At 37.4% G+C, this 5,932-nt stretch overlaps 1 long non-coding RNA gene across 1 annotated transcript; it reads right to left on the minus strand.

Moving 5' to 3' along the window:
- Nucleotides 1-211: 211 nt before the first annotated feature.
- On the minus strand, nt 212-5,932 carry LOC124720280. Its single transcript, XR_007006112.1, has 3 exons — nt 5,709-5,932; nt 4,129-4,706; nt 212-279 (listed from the first exon to the last, which is right to left on the minus strand). It is a non-coding gene; the product is annotated as an uncharacterized LOC124720280 (long non-coding RNA).

Genomic DNA, 5,932 nt, shown 5'->3' on the forward strand with positions numbered 1-5,932 from the left:
CATTTTTAACTCTTGTTTGCATTCAAACAATAAAGTCTCAACTCACAAAACATCAAAATCAGGTTATGTTCAACAAATGAAATCTTACCAAATTGAAAACGTAAAACGTCCTTGGCCAAAACTTACATTACTGCATGTGAAACAGCTCCAGATTTAAAATCCCTCATCTGCACATTCGGTAATAACCAGTTAGCCTGACATACGGATGTATGCCTGACATACGGATGTATGGTTACGAAAACTTTGTGGCCAGTACAATTTTCCACCGTTACACACAACCTGAAAATAATGAAAAATAACATGTAAGAACAAAATTGTTAGTTACGGATGTTATCTTGTCATGCATTAAGGCAAGTAAAAATAAAAAATTTGAGGAGAGAGAAATTTTTCAACCCTCAAAGCAATTTTATAGGCAATACGTAAGGCCAAGACATTTACACGTACGAACATAGCAAAAATATTGGGTTTAGTTTTTGGTTCATTATTTTGTTAACAAAAATTATAAAAGCTTCAAAGCTATTTCTTACACTTTGTAATTATCTGATAATTTCCTATAATTTTTCTTTAAAAAAGATTTTCCAATTCTTTGCATTTGAATACTGCAACATTTTGGACCAGAGAGAGAGAGAGAGAGAGAGAGAGAGAGAGAGGGGGTGCAAGGTGTGTGTGTGTGTGTGTGTGTGTGTGTGTGTGTAAAATGGCAAGGGTATTATTTTAGAGAGATTCTTGAGTTGCAGAGTCAGAAACAGCGACATTTTAATCTTTTTGTCAGTCATCCTCTATGTCAGTTATTGTGCATCCCACATTTTACACAACTTCCCTGGAATGTTTTACAATATTACATTGTGGTGTTGGCTAAGTTTAATTTAGGGCAGTCCTTGTCAATCTTTCTACTTCTAGCATTAGTAGAACACTATAAAAACACAACCAGTCAGCAAACAAGATTGCTTACAAAACAATCATGTGACCCAACACAGAATATTGCTCACACAACTAACATGCAATAACAAACACATGCAAACAAGTGCACAATGAATGGTGAAAGGTTTGTTCAACCCACAGTGTGTGTCACCAAGATGGTGGAAAAAAGTGAACTGGCAGAAGCCCAAAGATAGATGCAAACTAACCCGTAAAAGACTACTAAATCTAAAGAACTCACTTTCAGTGAGAAATTTAAGAATAGCCTTCAACACTCCACATATTGCTCCCATAGAGGTAATGACAGTATGAGGCCGCTCACAAATTTTCCCCTGCGCCATACGTGAACAGATCAGAAGCTCTCAATAATCGGTGGAATGGGTAGGACCCTCTGCCATGCACTTCACAGTTATTTGCAGAGTTAAGATGTAGCTGTAGCTTTCATTGTTTCTCTTGACTGACAGCAAGCTTAGCGACGCTTGCCTGCAGAAGGATACATTGGCATAGAACCCTAGCACTTGTTGTGTGATTGCTCCAACATTATCACAAACAGAAAGGGCCCTATACAAAATCAAAAAGTAAATTACTAATACCTTCTCAGTTTAAAGCAGATAATAAACTACAATGCGTCTTTTGCCACAAATTCTGCTTTGTGCAAATACAGCAAACAACCACTCAATTATCATCAACTCCACTTGTTACGGTGCACCCATGGTGCAATATAAGAATTATGTAGAGACAGTGTTACCAACACACCAATTTATGCGTAATGAAATGTGCACATCAGAACAAAGACAAACCGTCACTCTTCAATTAACTAAAATTTAATGAATCCATAAACTCCGTGTTTATAAGAAATCCCTATTAGCAACACAAATTGTATAATTGTAACTAACATCCAATAACCAATCACAAGTTCCAAACATGTGCCAATGATAGCAGCAGAAAACTTCCACTTGATGGAAATCTGCCACAATGTAGCTCACACACTTTGCAGAAAGTTGGGATTACAGACGTATCCGATTCCACCCATCTGCTTTCACCCATGACGTTATCAATATGGCGGAAATGACTATTCTAAGCCTCTCCAATATGGTGCCTATGATGTCACTACATATATACAGCAACAAACACAAAAAATACGTATAAATAAAACAACATCTCCCTCCAAAATACATTCAAACAAATGGGATAACCGAGGGATATTTGGGGGGTTTAGAGTGGCGACAAGGTAAGTATAATAGTAAAAAAACTCACCACGATCCCAAAACGCACAACACGACAAAAAAATTTAAAACATTTCACTACACCAACAAATTTTACAGAAATCTAACATTTCCCTTGACCTATACTGATCAACCTGATGAGACCAAAACACCAACACCTCAAATAAACTACTAAAATTGGAATTGGACATTTCCCTTGACCTATATAAGAACCACAGCTGACAATACCAAAACAACTACAACTACGAGAAATAAAACCATACCCCAATACCTCAAAAATCCAAAAATCAAACATCCTTACATAAATTAAAACATATCCAATACACCATAAACACACAAAACCTCACAACTCGAGAAGAACAGGCCCAAAAATACAAATACTTACCAACAAGAAATTCCTTCGCTGCAAACTAGGTCGGACACCCCCCAAACACACACACACACACACACACACACACACACACACACACACACCACCACCACCACCACCACCACCAGAGGGCACCATCAAACGGAACAAGATGACATCTACAAACACAACCAACTCATAAACTCCGAAGCGTAATGACATCACACACCAGAACACCCTTACGCCGCAGGTCACAGCAGACGGGTGGAATCAGACACTTGACCAACACAACTTGCCTCTTCAACTCGTGCATCAGGAGACCATCCTATTAGCGTAAGCTGAACTTAGGCCTACGTCTGTATAATTAAAAAAAAAAAAAAAAAAAAAAAAGCATGTTCTGCTGAACTAATGTATGTCACACACGTGATTTCAATACATTGCCACAACCAACTCTTAAACCCCAGAATATTTCAGTAAACAGTATTTATCATTGATTAACTTTATACTCTAAATCAGTGTCCTGAATATAGTTCAGGTCTGGCATGTAGTATCAGACTGAAGTCAAACATAAAACATTGTCCCCATACCAGCAAAATATAACAATTTTAAAATGGTTATAGTGGACTTATGGTGTCAGCAATTTTTGTTATGTGTGATACAGTTGGTAACTGTTTGCATAGTGTGTGCTGCAAAGTGAACATTATGAACAAGTCTCACGAATGGACAATATGGCAGAACCAATGAGAAAACTGCATTTGATAAATGTCTTGATGTGAAGTGTGTGACATTAAGTGGCAACATTGTGGAATAATTTCTGCAGAATGTCACAGCAAACAGAATATCGGTGAAAATGAAGTTGTACTCTAAGTTTCCTGTGAAATCACAACCTCGAAAATCAGACATTTCTAAAACAAATCACAAAGTTTTCAAAAAGCTCATTGGACCAGTCTACAGCTCCATCCATCATCACAGCATCTTTTCTTCCAGTTTCATTTGTAGGCTTAACCAACTGACAACCAAACTGTTACATTTCAATTTAACCAACATCTTACGCTATGCCACAGTTCAGTCCGTTACCACTGCTGGTTTTCTTACAATCACGTTTGTTGGCACCACCAAACTTTAACACTGAAATACAAAATAATATTTCAAGAAATCCAGTCTTATTCCAAGAAACATACAAGGACGGCATATGAAAACAAATACCCACTTGATAATCAACAAAAGTGAGATCATTAATCTTCAGTCTCGCTCTTTACATGTCCAAAACTAAAGTCATCATCTGAGTTTTCTGCTGAAACATGTCATTAGATTCAAAGATTCTCATTGGCTACTCTATACTATCATATGATGGCTACAGCCAAGGGAAACAAACTGCGGAACAGCAGCACACAGCGGAAGTGCCATCAACATCGAAAGTGCACTTTAACCATATTACAGCCCCGAGTTCCTTCATTTCTGCATCTTTATTGTTCATTATAGGAACACTGAATATCTGGAAGATATCTTCCTGGGTCACATAGCAAAATGGTATCAAAGAAACATATAACAAAAAGTAACATTTAAAAAAAATCAGATATAACAGAGCAATACAATGAAATATACTGACTCCAAAGATGAACTATCACAGCTTACCTTATGAGAAAGAGTAACCAAAATTTGATGAGCAGTACTCTGGTTTAATGAAGCAGAAAATGATTTCATCTTTGGCTAGCAGTTAGTCAAAACAATTGTGCTGCACCTATTCCATTCTTGACATGTAACATACTGAAGTCACAGAATGTTGACAATCATCTTCTGTATATGCATTTGTCCTGTCTACTGCTGGGCTCCCATTCTTTCCACATCACAGTAAAGAAATCACAAATTTGATGCTTCATTTGACCACCTATCCTCAGGTAAATCATGTAATACCAACTCTCTGAGTGTTTGAATTTGTCACAAGTGGAAGAATGTAAACAATGTCCCACGGTTTCTCAGTCTGGTCACATGACATTGTTTTACTGCTACACAGCTGCCATGATTGTCTAGCAGCTGAGAAATACTGCAATTCAGACATAAAATTTCCCTAATGACCCAATAATACTGTCATTGTGACCTCCATTTTCAAGAATGTAAGGGCCAGTACTTGAGCAGAAGGGCTATAGTAATACACTCATTCTTGACCTTAACAGTACCTCAACTGGTTCTGTTCATCGGTACACAGCTGCCACCTGAAAAATGGAGACTGTAAAGTTTTTTTCCTTATAATACTCACTGGTATCCAAGTATCCATACATACAATAGCCTCCAGAGAAATATTGTTGCTAACGAAGGCATACATAGCACAAGAAATAAATAAAACCATACGAAAATAACTGTCAGAATGATGAAATATTTGTAATGTTACGAGCCGGCCGCTGGTGGCCGAGCGGTTCTGGCGCTACAGTCTGGAACCGCGCGACCGCTACGGTCGCAGGTTCGAATCCTGCCTCGGGCATGGGTTTGTGTGTTGTCGTTACGTTAGTTAGGTTTAAGTAGTTCTAAGTTCTAGGGGACTTATGACCTCAGCAGTTGAGTCCCATAGTGCTCAGAGCCATTTGAACCATTTTTTTTGTAATGTTACGAGGAATGACGCGACGCCAACAACCAACGAGATAATAAAAACATGTATTAAGTACATAGATTAGATTAGGTTTACTTTCCCTCCAATTGATCCGTACAGAGGAGGTCCTTCTGGATGCAGAACATTTCAGAAAAATAATACATCACAAATATTTACAGCTAAGACAAATAAACTACTGTGCCTTCCACAGGTACCAAGTGAAAAAAAAGTGAATTTATGATGGATAGAAACTTAAAATTTGGGCACAAAACAGGAAAAAAAGCTGGTAGGCGTGGTTTTTTTTAAAAAAAAAGGAAATAACATTAAAGGAAGAGAAAGCAACAAACTGGAAGAGAATACGATTACACGTGATTCCCGGGTATCCATAGCGTCAGATACTAAGAAAAATGCGTAGAAGTATGAGGTTCTGCCCTCTCCAAATTCATTTACATCTCCTCCAATTTCAATAAGTCTGTAAGAATCGCACATTTACTTTTTAAGCCACTACATTAAAACACAAATCGGCGAAATCTGTTAAAAACACATGCAAAATGTATTCATTTTCTCAGTGTCCATTATAAAGTTTAGTACAGAACAAGATATATAACTGCATGAAAAAACATCCACTCACCATAGCTCCACTTATTTCCAAACAACTACAACAACTTGAAAACCAGTAAATGCGTTTTAAGCAAACTCAAGTTTTTTTAGTGCGGCAGTTTTGTGCGGCTACCGCTACATGGTTAGCCCAAGATGTTCCATGAACTGGCTGAAATTAAAACTTTCTTTTTCAAACAAATTTAAAAAATCATGTTTAAAAGATACGTAGGTGAATATTATTAAAACGTTAAAATC

Source organism: Schistocerca piceifrons, chromosome 11, assembly GCF_021461385.2.
Source record: "Schistocerca piceifrons isolate TAMUIC-IGC-003096 chromosome 11, iqSchPice1.1, whole genome shotgun sequence".
NCBI classification, from domain to species: domain Eukaryota; kingdom Metazoa; phylum Arthropoda; class Insecta; order Orthoptera; family Acrididae; genus Schistocerca; species Schistocerca piceifrons.